Genomic DNA, 21,450 nt, shown 5'->3' on the forward strand with positions numbered 1-21,450 from the left:
AAGGTCTCTTCGGTGACTGCAGGCGAGTGAGGTGGCAGATGCATGCAGCAGTGAGGAGAATATGCAGTCGGGGGGCCAGAGGTTTGGCTGTGCACAGACTGAAGGAAAGCAGTGGAGTCCTGGAGGAGGCTCCATAGGAACTGGTGCCTGTGACTATTGTGTAGGGAGGAAGTTTCATTGTAATTTCGGTTAAAAGACTCTTCCCCCCCTCACCTCTTCCTCCAAGCAACTTGCTAATTTGCATCACAAAAGTGAGCCGGGTCGTCTCCTGACTGTGTAGCAGAAAATAACATCTCTTCAGCTCTTTGAGTGAAAATGAGGCGATTTATGGGTTGCTTTATGCATATTGCTGCATTTAAGTGCAACCGTTAATATTGTTTTACCATGATGTCCAGTTAGGGCCATTCTTGCATCAGTGCTGAGAGAGTCTCATTGCAAGGAGGAGACCTGGCTGGCCTGTGATACTGTAGTTGCTTGCCCTGTAGAAGAACTAGCTGGGTATGTAAGGAACATGCAGTCTTTAGAAACAGTAGGCTAATACTCCCCATTTCTTACTAATGCTCTGCCAGAGATTCTGTGAACAAATGAAAAATAGCAATAATGTATTTATACACAGCTGGGAGCACAGTATTGCTGCTACTAACAATTTTCTGTCATCCAACAGCCATTTTGTATTTGTATTAAAGCTTAGTCAAATTGACTTTGGTGGAGCTGGAGCATCTTATCACTTTGATTTCAGTGCAGAAGTTGTCAAGCCACAAAGCTGTTCTGATATTCCTGCCTGGAGCTTCTGTAAATAGGTGTGTGATCAGTGTATATACACCATAGGTCAGAGGCGGTAGTTACTCTGTTATGTGCCTTTTCTCTCTCCTTTGTATAAATCTCTGGACCTTTACGTAAACCCCAGAGTAGTACAGAGACTACAGGAGGGGCCAGACCTAAGTCTGTGTTCTGCATTGCCTCAAGAGTCATGTTTCTGTGCTGTGTAGCAAAATTGTCATGTTTCTTGCTCTGAATGGAAAGCCTCTTGTGGCTGGCTAAACTCTGGAAAAGCAGTAGGTTCAAGGAGGAACACTTTAGTTCCTTCTTTCCTTCCCCAAGTAAAATCTTCCCTTGTATTGATGCTTGAATGCTTAGGTTAGGCTCTCTTTCCCTGTCAAAATCCAACTGTTTTTCTTTGCCAAAACTGAGGTAAGCTCCAGATAAAACTTCACGTGATGAGTTATCTAATTCCTTTAAGAACTGTGTTCTCTCTCAATGAATTACTCACATAAAAGCACTTGCTAAACCATGTCTAGACTCTAAAGACTTGGATTTGACTGAATCTAATTAAAGCAATGGTGGCTTTCAGGTGTGGATTTAACTGCAGTATGTTATCCTGGCTTTTGCTAGAAAGAGGTTGACCTTAGCTGAGGTGGGTTTGACTTGCATGCAGAGGTAAATTGAAGTCACATACCTGAAATGGTACTTCTTCCCCCCTGCTTAGCCTGCCACACACAGAGCATCATCTACCCACAGAAGGATGGCTGAGCAGCTCATGGAGTTGTGGGTTTCAGCACAGTCTGAGAAAAATTGAAATCAACTTCCTGCTTTTTGAAGAATTAGGAGAATAATTCTGAGAGTTACCGGGAAGTTTCTTGCTGCACTGGAGAGAGATGAGGAGGCTTAAAATATCCCTGCTAGAAAGACTGGTTTTGATACTGGAGGTTAAACATGCTCATTATGCACAGCTCTAACTCGTCCATGCTGGCCAGCCACCCTCATGACTAGGCTTACGAGTTCATTGTTCCATCTGTGCCCGTCGCCTCATCTTGACCACTTAAGCCAGGGTGATGACCAGCTGCCTATTGATTAAGAGGGATTAGAGGAGGCCTGGATGTCTAACACAGCTGGTTTCTCCATCTCTGAATAAGCTGCTGGAGTGGAAGTTGCAGGGTTGTCCGTGGGTACCTCCCAGGAGATGTTCAGGGTAGGTTTTACTGCAGCATTAAGAAGCACAGTGTAACTCCGGGCTTCTGGTAGTTTTACCTCGTGGCCTTGAACGTTTGCCCAGACATGTCTGTGAAGCATCTTGGCTGTTCTCATGCTTTTGCGATTCCTCTGTCTCGGCTCTCTGGACTCCTTTTATTTCCTGTAACTTTTCTATCTAGCACACACTTTGTTCACTGTCCATCAAGTTGTGCCTGTTCCTCTTCTTTCACCCTGCCCCTGAATGCTTGCTCTGTTTATTCAAAGTCTCTAAGACAATACAGAAAATGGGGGGCAACAAGAAGAAAATGGAAGAAATAAAACTGAAAGAACTGTCTCTAACAGAATTCAGGCTCCTCTGTCTAATCTGACAAGTAAACTTTTTCTTGAGAATCTGTCCTTTGCTTTACATTTTCAGCTTGTCATCAAATTTCTGCTAGTTTTAAACTTTGTCCCATGGAGCTATTGCAGGAGCAAAAGTAATGAGCCAGTAGTGTAATTCTTTCTCTCCCTATTGCAAGTGTGTGTGTGTGGAGAATACACAGCTGCCTCTTACTGTAACACAACTCTAGTGGGTGACTACCCTGACTTCTCAGGCTGTTGCAGTCTTACAAGATGTTCTAGCTTGAAAATGGAAAAAGAATACATACTGGACTATTCTTGGTACAGAGTTCAAGGCTCAGCATTGCAAAGAAAATTTGTGTGGCTAATAAAAAATACACATACTACTTCATGGTAGTGCGTGGAGAGGAAACTTTTCCTGGCAAGTAATGTTGGCCTGACCTTGTCTTGTCCATGGGTGTCTTGAGAACTTGTGTTTTTGTAATCTTCTCAGCAAGAGAACAGAATCCAGCGTGGGATAAACACAGTGGCCAGGGGTCACAACACAAATACTTAAAGGTGCCACAGTTGCTTTAGTGAGTGCTCCCTAGCCTCGATTTTTTGCAGCTGATTAGTGGGGGCTGTGGACTAGCTCCCTTGCTGCCCTCTCCTCTGGCCATGGGCTGTGACCAGCTGTGCCTGTGGCACAAAGCATGTGCTTGCTCTGCCAGCTGCTCTCTTAAGCTCTTGCTGCTTCCTGCAAGTATTTGGTGTTTTCTTAGCTGTCAACACACCTCCAACCTGAGTTATGCATTATTTTTTGAACTGACCTTTTGATTTCCTTTCACTATTAACGTGCTAATTGAGAGCTTGTTGTTACAGGGCTGCATACGTTCTGGGTGAAAAATAGCCCCGAATTGTGTATGAATTATGTTTTGTTACTGTGGAAAAAAGGTTATTGTGCTTCATGACTGGTTTATAATTCCTCTTGGATGGCCTGATGGGGTCTGAGGTTGGGTGAAGTGAATGGAGGCTAATGCTGATGATGAAGATGGAGTTACAGGCAAAGAAGCTCCAAGTTATCTTTCTTACTATGAAAAAAGGGATAGTATTCATTTGCTTGTCTGAAATGCTGACCTTCATTCTGATCGAGGAAGTCTCCACTAACTGCATCCATTTCCTCAATAGTTTCTTGAAAATTTCATTTTAAATCATGGCTGATTTTTTTATTGTTATTTTCATAAGGGAGAAGATCCTGCTTACTTTTGTCTTACTGTCTATTGGAAATGACAGAAAATGCATCACAGCCTGGATGGTTGGGGTTTTTTTTTGTAGATGAGTTTGTCTTTCTTGTGGCTCTGGCATTCATCAGTGCTGTTCATGATGGAAGTTGCAGGTCACTGAGATATTTTAACTCCTGACCTAATACCATGTGAGTGTTTTCTCTGCTCTTGCCCAGTTTGCTCAATTCCCTGTTTGGTCAGCAGCTGGGGAGCTGCTGGGAGCTTGGCTGGAGATGGGCTGGTCTTGGCTCCAGGTCGCACGCAGAGCTGGCTGGTTGCTTGTCGCTGGTATTAGCCTGTCTGCTGGCCAGTGTGACTGGCGGGCTGAGCAGAAGGTTGCAAAGTTAAAATGCTGTCAGTGCTCTCAGCCCACACGCAGGGCTGGGTGACAGTCTGTTAGGGTTTGATGGGGGATGAGTGCACACCTCACACTGGGGAAGCAAAGGCGGCTGAGCCGGCGGTCCTCATACCTGTGTTTCCTTACTGAAGTTTGCTCAACTGTAATTGTAAACAGCCGTTTCCTATTTTCTTTGTAGATCTTTCTTTGGTGTTCCTTTTAACCCGGATTTTTCCTTCAGCTTGCCAGTTACTTATAACTCCTAATTCCAGTTTAATGACTTTTTTGTGTCTGGGGATTGTACATTATTTGCATCACAACAGAGGCCCATGAAAGGCTTGGAGTAATGTTGCTCTGGATGTGGTGTTAGGCAGTTCGAAGTGCCAGGCATGAGTTTTGTCAAGTTGGTCCCTTTGTGCTGCTGAGTGTAAAGGCACTGATCTCGTTGGAAGTAGGCAGGTGGCAGGTCAAATGGCACATCTGAGAGTTGCCTGCCGAAAAACTTGTTTTACTAAGAAATAATAGAAAAGTAATAGGTTTGTCATAAGGAGAACTTTCAGGAGTTCTATTTTACAACATCTCTAGTAAAAATAAGCTAATAAACATCAAGAGAACAAGAGTATCTCAAGCGTTAGTCAGTCCCCTCTTTTTCATTTTGTGTATTATGGCCTATCAGTTTAATGGGATTGTAGAATCAATTTCTCAAAAATGGTATTAAAACACATCAGTTAAAAGGAGAGTGAGGCTGAAGCTCGGAAGGAACTACATAATTCTGTGGACTGTTTCTTTCAACACCTTGAATTAATTTTTCTTTTAATTAAGAGTTCATCATACTAGAACTATGTAGCAAAATATGTTTCTAATCTGCTTCCCCCCAAGCTGCATTTCTTTTTAATTGCCAAGTGCTCTATTTGCCAGTAGAAGTACAGGGAAATATTTATATATCTGTACTGAGAACATTTGAAGGAGAATGTTGAAGTCTGCTAGCATCAGGATTTTTTTTTAAGGTACGAGTGTGTGAATGCTTCATTTTAAGCAGGACAAAAGGAGATGACTGTTAAACCTCAGCTCTGCTTTCACTTTTCCCAGCTACTGTCTCAGATCTTTGTTAAGCTCACTTCTTGTTTTCCTCACTCATCTCAGGCTCAAAGGTTGCAGATGGGTCGTTGCGTTTTGAAATCTGTCAATTTCTAAGCATCGTTTGCAGAGCAAAGCAAAAAACCCCCACCTCTAACTCACAACATCCCCAGCTGTAGTACATCCAATAAGTTTTGCAGTGGTTCAGTATTGTCAAAGTGTAGTGCAGCTGCTTGCTTTCCTGTTGGTGAGTTTTGATGGATCCCCATTCTTTCAGCTTGCTTCAGATAGGTAGCAAGAGCAGGAATTGCCTCTCCAGAAAAAATTTTTCACATGCTATGAATGCAAAGGGACCATTTGCTCCTCCCACCACCTAAATCTTCCCTCTTGGCTATATGGGATTTAGTGCCAGCTCACAACACAAGTGTGACAGCTGGTTGGTGTCCAAAGTCCTCTGTATTGTTCTGTCTTTAACCAGGAAATGATTTGTCAGAGGATCAAAAAGCTGTTGGGTGAATTAACTTTTTTTTGGCCAAACTGTGGTTTTGACACATGTAAACATTGCCTAATATTTATAGGAAGTCCCAGTACTCCTGGCACAGGAGTGATTTTTGGCTATTCACCCAAATAATACTGTGATTTACACTGCTAATTTCAGAGTAGCCTGCATGGACTGTTAGAGATCACATTTGGAAATAAGATCAGGTGTGCCAGTAAGTTGCATGCAGATAGACGGGAGGAGGTCTCCTAGCTTGTCTTATGATACAACTCTGAAAGCAGCAAACAAGTTTCCAGTGTCAGCTGTGACTGGTCTCTTTGCCTCCTCTTCTGCCTCTTTCTAAAAGACAGTCCCATGTCACTTGGCACTGCCCCGGCCTTTGGAGACTTTGTGAAGCTTGGGAGATGTGACTTCAGGCCTGCTCCTCTGTGAATTTTAGGGTTTGTGAGTGTTCCTTGTGCAAAAATGCAGTAAAGGAAGATCCCCCCGGCAGGCCTTTGCAAACACAGAAGCTGTTAACACTGCAGTATTTTATTGGAAATGCCACACTGTGGAAGTAGAGTGAGAGAAGGGGTGAGATCCTGTGGTTGAGATTCCCTTGTTCCCCAGGACACATGTTGAGTGCTGCTCGGGACTGGTATGTGCATGCCTGTACTGGTGTCAGTGGTGGTGGAAGAAACATGAGCTGTTGGCACAGATGGAGGTGGTCTTCAGCTTGAGGCTGTGTGCTGGGAGGAAATGGAGCTGACTAAGGTTGCATTGGTGCCTGGGGAGAAGGTGGGTGTTGGGAGATCAGGGTATAAGGCAGTGAGGTGCTGCCTGGGTAACACCGCTTTTCAGCAGCTGTTACTGAAAAACTTGGTCTTTTGTCCATGCCAGCACATAGCTTTGGATGACTGTTCAAGAGAGCAGTCCCATTATGAAAAATGGACACCTTCTTTTCAATATTTAGGAACAGCTTGATTATTTTTTTTATAAAAGTTAATTTTGGGTGAAATAGACCCAAAACTGAAGTATGCTGTTTTTCCCTGGTGTCTGATCTGAAGTATCATGTTTTGTCAGTCACCCTGAAGTAATTCCCCTCCATGTACACCCTCTCAGGGCAGGAGGCCCTGACCCCGCTCTCCAGAAACAAATGGATGATACATTGCATGGTGGTTCAGCTGCAGGTGTCTATGAGGTATCTGCACATACCGTCTTCTGACACCTCTTCTTGACATCTTATGCATGGAAATCTCAGATGGCAGCCCTGTGCTGTTGACTGCAGTGCCTTTGGGGATGTGAAAGGCTTGGGCTGCAGGACTTTGTATTTGCAAGGAGGTGGGGTTTGTGCTCTGGAGAGGGGTGGAAGAAAATTGCTGGTACATGGTGAACTCTGGGCTATTGAGTTAGTATTTGTCTGATACACTTGAGGGCAAAATCTAAAGAAATGCATGGTGTCAGGATGCCTGACTGATGCGAAAAGTATTGGACTGCGGCACGCAGAAAAGATTTGAAGTGAGATGTTAATCAGTAACAAACTGAGTCATCCTGCAACAGCTTGCAATGCCAAGTAGAGATGTACACAGTATAAAAGGAAGGAATGTGCTCAAGTGTGTTTATTCCAAGTAGGAGAGGACTCTCCCTCACTCAAAACCAGGGCATTTGATTGCTTTTGAAAAGAAATAATAGAGTTCAGTAGGAAATGTGTCCCTACACCTTTTGTTCTCTGTAATGTTCTCCAGATCTGAGAGCCTTGGTGTGAAATGCCTGGTAATCACCCAGAGGGTACCTGCATAATTCCTCTTTACCCAATCTGGATTCTGGCCACCAGCATTCCTGGTCCAGTCTGCTACATCTTCAGGGCCCTTTGGCTGACCTTACTGGTTACCTGTCCAAAGAAGGGCTTGAAGCCAGTCAGTTTGTCAGAGAGAGGAGCTGGTACAGGGGAACTCATTAACCTACAATGGTATATCCTGCAGTGGAGGATTTCTGCATTAAAAGGAAAGAACTCAAAATAAATAATATTCCCATTGTTTGTCGAGCACAAAATCTGGTTTAAGAAAATATCTGGTCCTTGACATTTTCATTTTCCTGCTGTTAGCTCTGAATTACACACCTGAGACTGAACTGCAGGTGTCTTCATGTTCAAACAAAGTAAAACATGCTTGCTTCTCAGATTTCAGTGAAACTTGTGTGCTGTGGTAAGGCCAGAAACTATAATCCCTTTTTTTCAGGGTAAAATAGGTGGCTGAGATTGCTGTGTGGGTGAGTAGAAAGAAAAGGATGGGGACAAAGGGATGAAAAATTGCTGTGAGAAAACACAGCTGGCAAGGCTGCACATCTCCTGTGCTTTGAGCAAAAGCACTCTGTGTACCCAGAGGGTGATAACACAGGAAAAACAAAAAGAAAAAAAAGATCCTTTCCAGTGCCCGTGTCTGTCCACTTGGCCTGTTGCCCACTTGCACTTACGCAGTTGTGAAGAGGTGGTCTTGATCCACCTGCTTCACCCCGGGTAGAAGCAATAGTGAAGAGAAATAGTGCTCAGAGCATTTAAATGTAACTAGAAAAGGGTGGTGAGATTAGAACTACTTTAGGTGTGGCACAAGTTTATAGCTTGTCCTGCCTCATAAAAAAAAAAATCCAAATAAAATATTATTTTAAATAACTCCACCGTTTTTGTCCCAGCTAAAATGAGGGACATCTCAGCCTTAATTAAAGTGAGAAGGAGAAAAATATTTTGGATTATTCAGTCTTTGCTCATGCAGGAGGATTGTTCTTCAAATTTTTAGTGACTGTGGTGTCTCTTTGGTACTCCAAAAGGCTACAGTTGAGCTGTAGATGTTTCAGATGATATTGGACTTTGGGCTATATCTGCCTAATAACAGGAGTTTTGACTCTTGTTATTGAGTGTTCTGTTGTTTCTATTTATGATAGTGCCAACAAAGCAGCCTTGGTAGGCAAACAAACTATTGCTAATCAAGAATACTCGAGGTCCTCAATGTTAAATGTGTGCTGAACTCTTTTTGTCGGGTCCATTGGTGTTTTCCATTATTATTCCATCTGACTCATCTCTTGTTTTAGTGCTATATCCAAGGAGCTTTTTATAGCCTTTGATCCAAGATAACTGAGCACCTAAAACAACAGTTCTTGCTTACTTTAGCTGCCCATGTCACTTGCACTCTGGTCCTGCCCTTATGGCAAGGCATCTCTACCCTGTTCCAACTTGTTCAGAGATAGTTTATTTCAGGGAAGCGTGTTCAACTAAGAGATGATACGAGAACTCTTTCTCGTGTAAAGTTACACTTCTGAAAGCATCTATGCCTGTGGCATGCTGACCTCCCGTCGAAATCACTGTGCGTGGTAAGTTGGTGCTCTGAAAACTAATGAAGAGCGAAGCTGCTTTTCATTCACCTTTTCTCACTGCTGATAGGGAAAATCATCTTGTGAGATGATTTAGTCTCTTAATGGCATTTTTCAGAACAATTGAAGCTTCTTTCTTAATGCTGTCAAGTGCTATTCTTACATAAGCAGATACTTTGCAGCTAGAAGCTTTGCCTGGGTGAGGAGGAATTAATTAGCAGCCTTCTTGGTAGATGGTGTCCTCTTTCAGTCTTCTCAGATTGCAAAGGTTAAGAATGAAGAGAAAAAAACCTGATTATCTCTTTTCATGGCTTGATGCTGGCCAGCCTGAGAAAGTTTACACTAAGCATGCTGATTAGGGTTCAGTTAAAGTTTTCATCAGCCAGTCTTTGCAGAGCTGGGCTGTTGCCATTCCCACCTCACAAACCTCTCCTGCCCATGCTGCCCTTCCCCTGGAGCAGTCCTTGTTACTCACTGCTGAGAAGTGCTGGGGAAGGAAAGCATGGCTACTGTGGTATGAAGGGCAAGTAGCAGCATTGTCACTGCAGGCTGCAGCTTTGCTTGTGCTCATGAGATTTCACCAGGGATTTACTGTGATGTGGCCCAAGGGCTAAAAAACACAACACTTTTTCTCCAAACTCTCCGTCTTTCTACTTAGCACTTCACTATCAGAGCAATAAGTAGCCTTTCCTTTGGCTTCATTTTGTTCATTAACCATTGCTCTAAGAAAACAAGTCTTAAATTCATTACTGTTTTGGTAGGGTCTGGATATTTGTTTAGAATAACATATGAAAGTGAATTTAAATTGTTTTCCACCTGCAGAGTAAAAATGAAATTTCTGCGACCTTCAGAAAAACAACTTTTAATTTATGATTATGTATAAGCTGTTTTGTGGCAGTCTTTGAGTGAATCTACATGTCCCCCCTTCCCTCCCTGAAGGTTTTCGGCCTATTGTTAGAGAAGGGTTTTGCTGATAGTACAGATATATTAGCATTGTAGCAGGACACACACAAGCTGCTACTCTTGACCCCTAAGGTTTTTGTGAAAGCTCACAATGAAGAGGCTGGAATTCCTGCCTTAATTACATTGAAGCAGAATATCCATGCTGGTTTTCCCAAAAGATTAGAAGAATGATACTGCATTGCTTTGAAATGTGATCTCAGAGCATCCGACTCTCAGGACAGCTTCTTTCATGTTTAGCACATGTATGGATTTTGTGTGTTTTTAAATGTAATTACTACTCATTGGAATAAAATGTGAAGGGTAGTTTATCACACTGGTTGTCTGCTATTGTCTTTGTCTTTCTTGTCGGAAGCTTTCGGTGCTCTTGTGATGCAGCAGTGAAGGGGAAGACTTTGTTTCCCTGGGTTTATGAAGGGAATATTTTAAGGTAGCTAAGCTACACCTATTATGCAGTTACTGTAATATGAAGGAAGGTACGGCTCTACAGGTTTGAAAAATAAACACGCAAAGAATTGCCCAGTGATTAGGCTTGATAGACTGCAAAGATGCCTGCAGGATTGCAGCTAAACAAAAGGCACTGATGTTGCTGTTCTAGGACTTTGTGGAAAGCGTGCTAGAGAGAACTGTGTGCCTTTCCCTCCTTATATATAGAATGGGTCACACAGCAAGTAGATTATTGCCTCCAATCCAGCCTTGCAGTGAAATGTGGTACCAAAGTATCTGCTGCATGGTGAACAACTGGTTTATTAATTGTGGGCCCTCGCACGGTCAACAGAGCTTTTGTGTCTTCATCTTAACTTCTGGATGTCAAGAGCACTTCCAAATTAGACTGCATCTCCAGAGCAAAGCTGAACATACCTATTTTCACTGCTGTTTCCCCCACAAAGTAGTCTACTTTCCAACCATTCTGGAAATTGTCTCTTTTAAATAATGGTACAAAGCTCGCTTTTTCTCTCAGAAGTTAAGAACTGATAAAGAAGATTGGAAAACTTGTTTGTGCACCTGAATTACCCCTCCTCCCTTTCACTCAAAGCCCTTGTTTTCATATAGACAAGGTACAGATGACAACAGTTTTTGGATGGAAGCCCACAATAATACCATTTTCTTTTTGTCACTGTTGATGAAACAGTGTTGTGAAGATGCTGCAGGGCAGAAGGGGGGAGGTATTCAAGGTTCTTATGGGTACTCCAGATGTTTATGTAATGTGCCTAAGCTTGCAGTGGAATACAAACTATTTGTGAAAGGCCCTCAGGTCTATCCATGGATAAGCTATTTGTCTAGGTTTTCTGAGCAGAGCAAGAGAAAGAACTTAACTGACAAGCCCTAATTAGCTCTGTCCTCTAGCAACTCTTTCCCAGGAAAATAACTTGAGGAAGGTTTTTACCAAACCAGTACTAAACTCAAATTTAAAACTCTAACATTGACTTTTTCCTTCTTTTGTGTTTATTGGAATAGCAAATATTGAAATGGACTAGAGAAATTCCTGCTTTTACACAGTGGCAATTAAATTATTCCAACCAAGATTTAATACAAACTTGGATCTTTACTCTGTTTCCTTTCTTTTCACCACAAGCTACTTTTGTTTGACTTAAAGCATTTTCATCACATAGCGCAGACATTCTGAACAGGTATTTTAAGTAGGGCTTAAGACGGTTGCTCTGTCATATTTTAATTCTTTTTTAGGTTATGTGGAAGAAGGAAAAAACATTCAAAATAAAGCTATCTGCAGTTTTCACAACTGTGTATGAAAGAATGCAGGGTTTAAACTCTGCATAAAGCATTATTTAAAAAACAGATTTAAAACTCAGCAAAAAAATTTTTCAGCAAGTTCTGCTTATATGGTCATAATAATTTGACAATGAGCAATTTACATATCTTGAGATTTCATATACATGTGGAAAATAGTCCCTGAAGTATTAACTTCTTTCTATATGGTCACTGTGGCAACTTGTGTTCCCTGAAATACACAGTTATCCTGTTTAAAGGGAAAACACAGGTCATTGAAACTACAAAATCTGGTTTAGGGAAGTACCTCTCAATATTCTACGTGCATTGCTATGAATTCCAAAGTTTTGGAAGTATATAAAGAATGGCAAGAAATGCAGGGAGCTGGGCTGCTTGAAAAACAGCAGAAGAATGGCTCTAGAATTATTTATGTGTCTCTGCTGGAACAGAGTTTCAGATATATACATTGTCCCTAATGCATGGGGAATCAGCTGAAATAAATACCTTGTATTGCACATGTGTTTGTGAGAAGCACCAAAAATGAAATGAGCTAAATCAAGAATGCTGGAAGTTCCATCATAGAAAGGAGATAGTCAGGTTAGTTGCCTAGAACAGCAACATATGGATGCTGGTAACAAAATAAGTTTAGGGACGACTGGGATCTCAACAGCTATAGATATTGTTGCATCTCACTTGGTCGGGAGTGCAGCTAGGTCTTGGTTTTGAGGAACATGAAAACTTAATATTACAGAAGACTGTAGTTTGACATATGTGCACAGTTCTCTTGTTTGAACTGCATTTTCTCCCTCTGAAGAAAAAAAAAAAACAAACCCTGTGTTTTTGTGTTGTCTTCTAGCCTTAAAAGTTCTGAAAGCTTTGTGTATTTCACTAGGCTTCAGCTGTGAATATTGGTTTGTGGTATGTCATTTGTCTTATGATTCTGCTGCCCAAAACTTGAAAGGTGAATGCTGCTTTCCTTGAAGGGAAGAGAAGGCTACATGCAGAGGACACTCTGTATGCTTGGTGGGAAGGGGGTACCACCATAAGCATAAGCAGCTGTGATGTGAGTTTTGGATGCTCTTGGAGTTAGGAGCAACCACAGTCTCTCCTCTTCCTACGTCTGCCCTGTTTGCCCTCCCAGTGCATCCCATCCAGCCCTATGGATGGTCTGATTCTGCCAAAAGTCCTTTACTTGTGCTGAGGAGCAGGCAGGCACCACACAGGGGTGTGAGAGGCATCACGACGCAGGAACAGGTGGATGATGAACGATGGGATGTGGCTGGTGCTGTGGCAGACGTCCTCAGAAGAGCTACATGAATGGTTCATGGGGTCAGAGGAAAACAAAGTGACACTATGTTATCAGTGGTGGGCAGAAAGCTCAAAATACATGGTTTAGCCCACTTGGCTTTGTGCTGCAGCAGTGACATTTTGTCTTTGTAACGTATGTGTGGTTAAGTCCAGAGAAAATTTCTCCTGCCCAAAAAATTTTGTTCTCTCAGGACGTCATGAAAAACCTTCTTAATTGATGGTTTGGACATAATCTAAGCCTGGAGTGTCAGTGTGAGTTTTCCATTCATATTGGTTCCCGGATGAAAGAATGTGTGGCAAATACCCAGTCTAATTATGCGTGTTTCTAATGTTTCAGCTTGAATAATACCGCCCACCTTCCCAGAGAGGTCAAGTTACTGTTTCAGGCATTGCAGTTAAATAATGTACGGTTTGGTGTGCCAGAGAGAAACGGTGGACTAGCAGACCTGTAAGTTCAGTATTTTATTTCTTGCTCTTTCAAGAAATAGTGAAACCTGATCTGGTTTGTGTCACTGAGTAGATTTTGGTGTTGCAATTTAATGGAGTATTTAAAATATATCTAAATGGAGACTACTTGTGACTTGAAGTGGTGATTTGTTTTGAATGGCAGTACTTAATGTCGAAGGTGTATTACTCTGTGTGCGTGTGTGTGTGCACGACCATGCAAAATCCATGGGTTGGTATCTCTTTCTGGTGGACAAACTGTTTGCAAACTGCTGCAACAAGCTGGATAGTCCTGCACAAATCAAACTACTCGGCAAAAGCTGTGGTGGAACAACAATTAAATTAGTAATTTTTCATCTACAGTGACCCTGAGTGCCCACAAGCATGCTGAGCTCTCACACTGACGTGATAAAGCAGTGCTGCAAAGCTTGCGCTGGCATTTTCGTCTGTTTTTCCATTCTGTCCTCTCCCTCCCCTGCCTTTTCCTGGCTGCCCTCACAAGCGAGAGCCTGCAACTTTTCAGGAAGAGTTGTTTGAAGTTGCTTTGCTCAGTGACCTTCATCTTTTATGCATTGTGTTAGTAGAGGGGACTTTTGCAATTTTATACAGCGTATTTTTTAGCTGTTCAGGAGAAATATATGTTGAAAATCGCACTGTACATGCAAGTTTTCCCCAGTCCAGTTTGAGAGATTATGTTTTTACAGTACAACTTTAACATCTGTGAGCTGGAGCATGAAAATCTAGTGTTTAATGTATTTTTTTTTTCTGTATGTGGAGAGAGAGAGTACGAATATTGTTATGAATCTCACTACTTATTTTTTGGCAGAAAGGATGGGAATATTAGTGGATGAGAGGCTGGACATAAGCCAGCAATGTGTGCTCACAGCCCAGAAAGCCAGTTGTATCCTGGACTGCATCAAAAGCAGCTTGGCCAGCAGGTCAAGGGAGGTAATTCTGCCCCTGTACTCTGATGAGACCCTGCCTGGAGTGCTGCATCCAGCTCTGGTGTCCACAGCACAGGAATGACCTGTAGGACTGAGTCCAGAGCAGGGACACCAAGACGATTAGAGGGTTGGAGCACCTTTCCTATGAGGAAGAGCTGAGAGAATTAAGTTTGTTCAGCACAGAAAACAGAAGGCTTAGGGCTAACCTAATTGTGAACTTCCAGTATCTGAAGGGAGCCTACAAGAAAGGGTGGAGAGGGACTTTTTACAGTGGCATGTAGTGACAGGACAAGGGGAAATAGATTCAAACTAAGAGTAGGTTTAAATTAGATATTAAAAAAAAAAATTCTTTACTGTGAAGGTGCTGTGCATTGGCGCAGGTTGTCCAGAGAAGTTGTGGATGCCCCATTCCTGGGAGAGTTCAAGGCAAGGCTGGGCAACTTCTGAGAAACCTGGTCTAGTGAAAGGTGTCCCTACCTAGAGCATGGGGAATGAGATGATCTTTAAGGTCCCTTTCAACCCAAACCATTCTATGAATATTGCCATTTGTGTATGCCTTTTGTAGAGTTCCCAGTCAATGCCATTGCTGAATATGCTATTCATGATAACCATTTCAGCAGAGAAGAACATCCTGACAAGGCCTGCCTGTGTCCTGCTTGTCCTTCCCTTGCTAATCTTTCTTGTTTGAGCTAGGACTTGCTACTGTCCTGCTTTGTTCCTGAGGGACACTGACAAATGTCTTAAGAGTGATAGGGCTTTAAGTTTAATTGGAGAAAGCTGTTCTCTTAGGAGCTACTAGTGGAACTCTGAGGAATAATATGTCCTTTTCCTTGGAGGTCACACATTTGGTTATTTAATTTTCCTGGTCATTGAATCCCTGAAAATGCTTGTTTTTGTATAACACCCCTCATCCCAAATGTCTGTCACTGTTTTGTCTAGAACATGGTGCTCCTGAAGGAGTAAGAACATACCATGGTTATTCTGGATTAGCATGCTTCACAGGAACTAAATTCAGAATGACCTTACTATTAGCTCTTCTTGTTCAAATAATTGATTCAGAACATTAGATGAGACAGCTATCATATTTGGTTTTTTTTTTCCTTTTGCACAAGGGAAACAGTATTGCCATGAGAGTGGCCCTCAGTGACATGTGACTTTTGAAGATCCTTCTTGTTGCATCCTCCTGTAGCAAGGAGCTTACCAGCCAATAGCACTATGCAGTCTGGCATTCATCAGTTCATTGTGTTTTCAAAGCTGTCTACCAGCTGAAGGTCTGTTTTGCAGTGGAGGTTGTGTCATGGCACTGTTTGTCTTACCAAGCAAATATCTCCTTTCACAAAGCCCATGGTGAACTTCAGAGTTTGTATAGGGAAGGCACTGGAGGAGGAAGTGGGACATCTATCTGACCTGAGTGTACAATGAATGGTGAGTCAACTTCACCTGACTTGACAGCTAAAGGCATTAAGATTCAGCACATCTGTTTGTATGGCTTGCTGGGTTTTACTGTATTGACACAATCTTGACCAGTTTTTATTGTTTGGAGACTGAAGTGTTTACCTATCTTGTCACTTTTACTGTGCACAATTCACAGTCATCCTTTGGGTAAAAAAAAAATATGAAGGAAACAGCCTTTTATTAGGTAGTTGTAAACTTCATGTACAGCTGATGTTTTGATGCCTTTATATTTCTGAAAGTGATCAGAGAGCAAATGTGTCTCTTATGCCATCTTCCTATTTTTCATGAGCTGAAGTATTTGGGTCTAAGTGTGAGAACTGCTTCTTTAACACCTACATATCAAATGCAACTTAATATTTCGTAAATGAATGATGATGCTTTTTCAGGGGTGTAGGACTTTTATTCATCCATGCTGGATCACTTGAGTACACTGCTTTGCTGAGACTGTCAAAGTCTCAAGGGGTGTTTTGATACTGCTAAATTGATGTGATTTTTCCCGTCTCAGTGCAGTGCACTTTATGCTAGAAAGTTGTCCCTGTGCTTCTGCCACAAGAAACAGCCTACGTGTTGAAACCAGTCACCAACTTCTGAACACTGTAGTTACAAGCCCTGGGCCAAGGCAAAACTGCCCTTTCTGGTGCTGTGACCTCTGCCTGTGCAAAACTGACTGACATGTGAGAAGCCAGCCTTGCCTGCCAGGTTCTAGCTGGGCTGGTGTATTGCATTTACCAGCAACATGAGTCACCTTGCTCAGGTAACTCCTGCTAAATTCATGGGGCTGTGCTTTGCAGAAAGTCTGTGTTTACTGAGAGAGGCTATAAGAACAGGATTGTCTCAGAAATACCTCTGCTTTAGATATGTATTTGTGGGGAGGAGATAGAGGGGACTGGACAGGGACTCTTCAGAATCTGAAATTGTCTCTTCTGCTTCGCAGTAAAACACTTCCCTGACTTTAGCTTGTTTGTGGCAGAGGGAATGACCCTTCTGCACCTTTCTATGCTGTGGTGCGGGCAGACTGTGAAGCTTTGTTCTGCTGCAGGTTGCAATGTGTGTGTTCTCTTTCCTCTTGCTCTCTGGTTGCTCAAAACCAGGTCCTATCGGGACAAGCACTTCAAGCTAAAGCTGAGGACCTTATTCCTTGATGTATGTGTTTTAACAAGTCATAAGAAGCTCAAAGTCCATTTGCAGTACGTGAAGAGCAGGCCTCTGTACCAGAGGTGGCATCAAGTACAGCAGATAAAGTGTTCTGGCTTTAGCCCAGGGCTTGTTTTATCACGAGAATGTTGAAAAGAAAGTCGCTTTGGCAACAGTTTAACTTTTTCTACCGTGCTAACAAGCACATTATTATCTTCTACTTTGAGCTGACTCAGTGGAGAACATTTACGGTAGGGCTAGAGGGTCTCTTCTTGCTTTATTTTGAGAGCAGCTGAGAAATTAAAATGTGGTGTGAATTGCCTCAGATGATTGTCAGACAATCACCATTATCATTACACATAGCTCCTCTGAGGTGCTGTCCTGGACCTTTCCTCCTGGGGCCCAGGAGGCTGTCCATAGGTATACCCTGTCACATTCGTCCCCCTCGCAGCCAAGGATCCTCAGTAATACCTGTTGATTATTTTCTTGTTTGTCAAGAATTGGCTCAACATATAGTATTGACTGCTGAAGGTCACAGAATTCAATAGAAATGAGCAGTACCACGGCTTCTGAGAGGAAACACCCCTCCATGGAGAATTCGTCCTAGGTGTAAGACCCTTCTTTCATGTGAAAGAGACTGCTTGGGGTGGGAGATGGGGTGTCCAAAAGGCAGGAAGGATGCATCACCATGGGGAGATTCCCTATGCAGAGTAGTCATGTTACTGTGGTGGCCTGCCGAGATTAATTAGTGTCTCTGCAGGGTTAATTAGTATGGTGCTTTGTGCCACGCAGACATAGCCTTAGTTATTTCCTTTAGCAATTATGAGAACACTGAAGTGTACAAAGGCTGAATAGTGCTTTTGAATACTTAAAGCTTTCTGTCCAAAAATGTAGAATATATTCACCAGGAAAAAGTGTTTTTACCACTGGAAATGTTATCTCCAAATTTATTTTAAAATAATGTCTTCTTCACACCAAGAATTTAACTACCCTTCTGGTGCTATGCAGAATGTCTTTAATTGACTTAGAAGTGTTTGTTAGACACAACGTCTGAGGCATATCTCAAGTTATCCAGGCATATCCTTTCAGTTGAGGGGGCTGGTGTTTTTTTTCAGGCCAGCATAAATTCCTCTTTAGATAAGTGAATCAGGATGCAGGAGAGAGGCGGGTGTGTTGGAGGAACATGTGGGAGGAGGTGTTGAACAATGTTAAAATGGAAAAGGAGAGAGGATGGAATATGTGTGTTAGCTGCCTGTAGTGAACTTGTCAAGCTAGTGAAGTATACTTTGAAATATGTGGACTTTCCATTAAAGATTGGTGACAACATGTCCTTGGGAAATTAAGGAATATCTGTTGCATAGCTAGCTTTGTTTAAATCTAAAATTTTATGAAGGTTAGAACTTTCTGTAAAAATTACAACTTTATCAGCAAATAGACTCCCTTTGTATATGCAGTATCTCTGCTTAACTGTTTGCCCATGTTTGTTTTCATTTTGGCTTTTCTTTCCTTCTACTTAGGACTTGGTTATGCTAATCACCGAGTAAGTTTTCTGCCTGGAAATGAAATCAGATTGCCATTTCTGAGGCAGTTTACAAGAACAATTACTTTTTTATGTGAGAAACATACATCTATTTTATACAGATTAAAATTTTGCTTACAGTCTTACATAATTTTTTTAAAATCCCTACTGTAACATAATGTTTTCTAATGTTTAGTGTTTTTGTTAATACCTGTTAGGTGTGGTTTGTTCTCTCCTTCAGGGAAAAAATGGGTGTGCATTGTAATGCTTTTTTTGTTTTGGTTGTGCTTGGATGTGTAGGAGCCAGATGATTGTGTGTACATGTATGCTGTGATTTGTTTAGATAAAAAGCAAAAGTGAAGCATTCTTTCCAGCTGGCATGGAAGATATTAAGGTATGTGATAAATCTTAGCTCCCAAAGGATTTCTGGCTTTTGATCACTCCTCTTTGATAAAGAGGTGTAATTCACACAAAGTTCTCACTAGTTCATCTTGTGACTCAAGCTGTGTCCTAGTTCTGGCTTTTGGTTTTGCACAGGTACTGTGTCTTCAAGCTGATCTGGACCAGGTGGGGGTATAAAATCTCTTCAGCTGAATTACAGAGGGTACCTGGTACAGAGTTTTGGTGGCTGTGGGGAAATGTGCAAAATTTGAAGTCCATTGGAGAAAAATTAACCTATGCGGAATACCTGAATGATCTTGACACCATGGTATGGGGACATAAGGCACCAAGGGTTTGAAAGTCATGTTTTTCTGTCCTTGAACAGCAGCCCAGGATGTGTGACTATTGATTGAACATCTGGAGACTTCTGGACTGTTTTATACAGAAGCGTAGTGCAGAGATTATACAGAAATGCAATGATTGTGGTACTTCCTGTTATCTGTGAATATATAACTCCAAGGATATAATTTGTTTTCTATAATCTCAAGTTCCCTAATGCATTACAGTTTTTAATATTATGTAAATGGAGATATTTGTAATCAGTTTAGAATGTATCCCTATTCCAAGAAAAGCATTTTGAAGGTATCATGCATAGGTAACATGCTGCATAAAATGTTCATATTTTACATAAATAGCTAAAAGTGTTAGAGAGAGGAAGAAATTGATTGCCGTTTCCTTGGGATAACTTTAGAACACTGAATACTTGTTTAAAGCTCATCTAAGCTTGGGGCTTTTGGATTTCTGATTTTGTAACAGATGTTACCTTTCCAGAACCTAAGGTGTCCCAATTAATTTTCCCCTCCCAACCTCACAAAAACAGACCCTTGTACTTTCCCTTCAAATGCTACTTGTTTATGAAGACAACCCTTAGGAGGCTGTTTTAAGGATTTGTAAGCAGTGTATGGCCAGAACAATAATAATAATATAATATAATAAACTCCTGGAGCCCCTGGTGGTCTAGTGGTAAAGGCGCGGCGCTGTCACCGCCGAGACCCGGGTTCGATTCCCGGTCAGGGCCACTCCCGGGCAGGTGGAGCTCGTTAGCCTTAAAGGCAACCCACCTACGTCCTAAGGACCTCGCTGCCACCGTCCAAGCTCGCTTGGCCCCGGCAGATGAACTTTAGGATTAAAGGGTGGGCTCAGTTCCGCGCACACTGTGTCTCACCTAAAAAATCCAATGTGCAGGCTGGAAGGTGGAAAGACCTTCCCCGGATCTTCACTCGTGAAGACTGGCCATTATGGCCAGAACAATATATGTATATCTATATAGGGACATGAGTCGGTAACATGCTTTTGGTGCTGGTTTTTAAATTAATTTATAATAAAAGTTCTTTAATTCTTACCTGGTATGATTCTCTTGCACTCCATGAAGGTCCCATCTCTGTAGTTTTACGAACTGGGACAGTGGTCACCCTGTATGTTCATACCAAAGCTTTAGGAAAGTATTTAATAACCTGGATGATAAGTGTCTTTCACCTGAAAATGATCTTTAAAATTTGCCTGAGTAACCATGCTAGATGTAGATAAGTTGTTTTGCTGGCCCACCCCTCCGTAGCTGTCAAATGTCAAAGCAGTGTCATTGTGTAACTGTTCAACATCAGCACTGCCTCAGGGTGCAGCTGACTCTGAAGGTACCTGTGAGAGGTTGTGAGCTGGGATATCTCAGAGCAAGGAACTGTGTCAGTGTGAGTATGTGCATGCACCTGTACTTCTGGAAGTTTACTCATTTGAGGATTAAACACACCAAATGAGTTGGAGCTGAAAAACAAATTACTAACTCTTTGTGATGGTACATCTCTGCTGAATTGCTATGGGGGAAGAGAGCTGCCTTATGTGCCACAGTGGTGCAGGCGTGAACTCTGCTGCCGTGAGTGTCTTTACTCAGAATAGGTTGAGATTCATAAGTACAAGTCCTAGCAACATGAGAATTTTGAAAAAAGCCTGTTCAGAAAAAGGGGACAAATGTGTCTGTAGATGTCCCTCCTTTTCCTGTAGTCTATAAAGTACTTCTATGTGTCTTCCATATATGCCATCATCCTGGCTTATGTAGTGCTAATACTTAGCTTGCATGGGCTTCTGATGCATTTCCCAGTTCAAACTAGGACCGAGTTACGAACATTTACAGTTGTGTTTCTGTAACTGGCATGGCTGGTGTATCCTGGCACGCCTGGAGCTTTGTTTCTGTTCATTCACATGGACTGTTGTTTGAACAAAGATTTAAATTGGGATGGCAGTGGATGGTGACAGAGCTATTGCAAGATGCATGCTTTCTTTCCAGAGTGCTGTAGCCGAAATGTGGCTTGTGCATTTCACCTCGGAAATAAAAAAATACTTCAGCTTTTCATATTCTGTGATTGTTGGTAACTTTTTTATTGTTTAGCAGCATGGCTCAACCAGGCATCGGGGATTTTAAGCATGATGTGTTGCCCAGTGTGTGCAGTGACTAATTGGTGCTTTTCATTTCTCTTCTTGTAGGATGACTCTCAGATTCTTGAATGTGCTGTCAACTACTGACACAGTGCATTAGCTGATTCTGCTGCTTTATGTCTGATGCCTAAAAACTCCTAAAGGAGAGACTGGCACTTCTGTTACAATCTTTTAAGGTAAGATATGATCTCTTTTGCTGGGGGCAGAGGGAAGAAGAAAGTTGCGTAGGATGTCCTAGCCCCACCCCTTGCTCTGTAATCAAC

The 21,450-nt window shown here is 42.1% G+C and overlaps 1 protein-coding gene across 1 annotated transcript in view; it reads left to right on the forward strand.

The window, feature by feature from the left end:
• Nucleotides 1-21,450, forward strand: part of KANK1 (KN motif and ankyrin repeat domains 1) — a 128,995-nt gene that overhangs the window by 10,086 nt on the left and 97,459 nt on the right. The window contains exon 2 of the mRNA XM_050328493.1: nt 21,236-21,363. The gene's annotated coding sequence lies outside the window, so the exon portion shown is untranslated. The remainder of the gene's footprint in view (nt 1-21,235; nt 21,364-21,450) is intronic.

This window comes from Myiozetetes cayanensis, unplaced genomic scaffold (assembly GCF_022539395.1).
Source record: "Myiozetetes cayanensis isolate MyiCay16 unplaced genomic scaffold, myiCay2020 scf4, whole genome shotgun sequence".
NCBI lineage: Eukaryota > Metazoa > Chordata > Aves > Passeriformes > Tyrannidae > Myiozetetes > Myiozetetes cayanensis.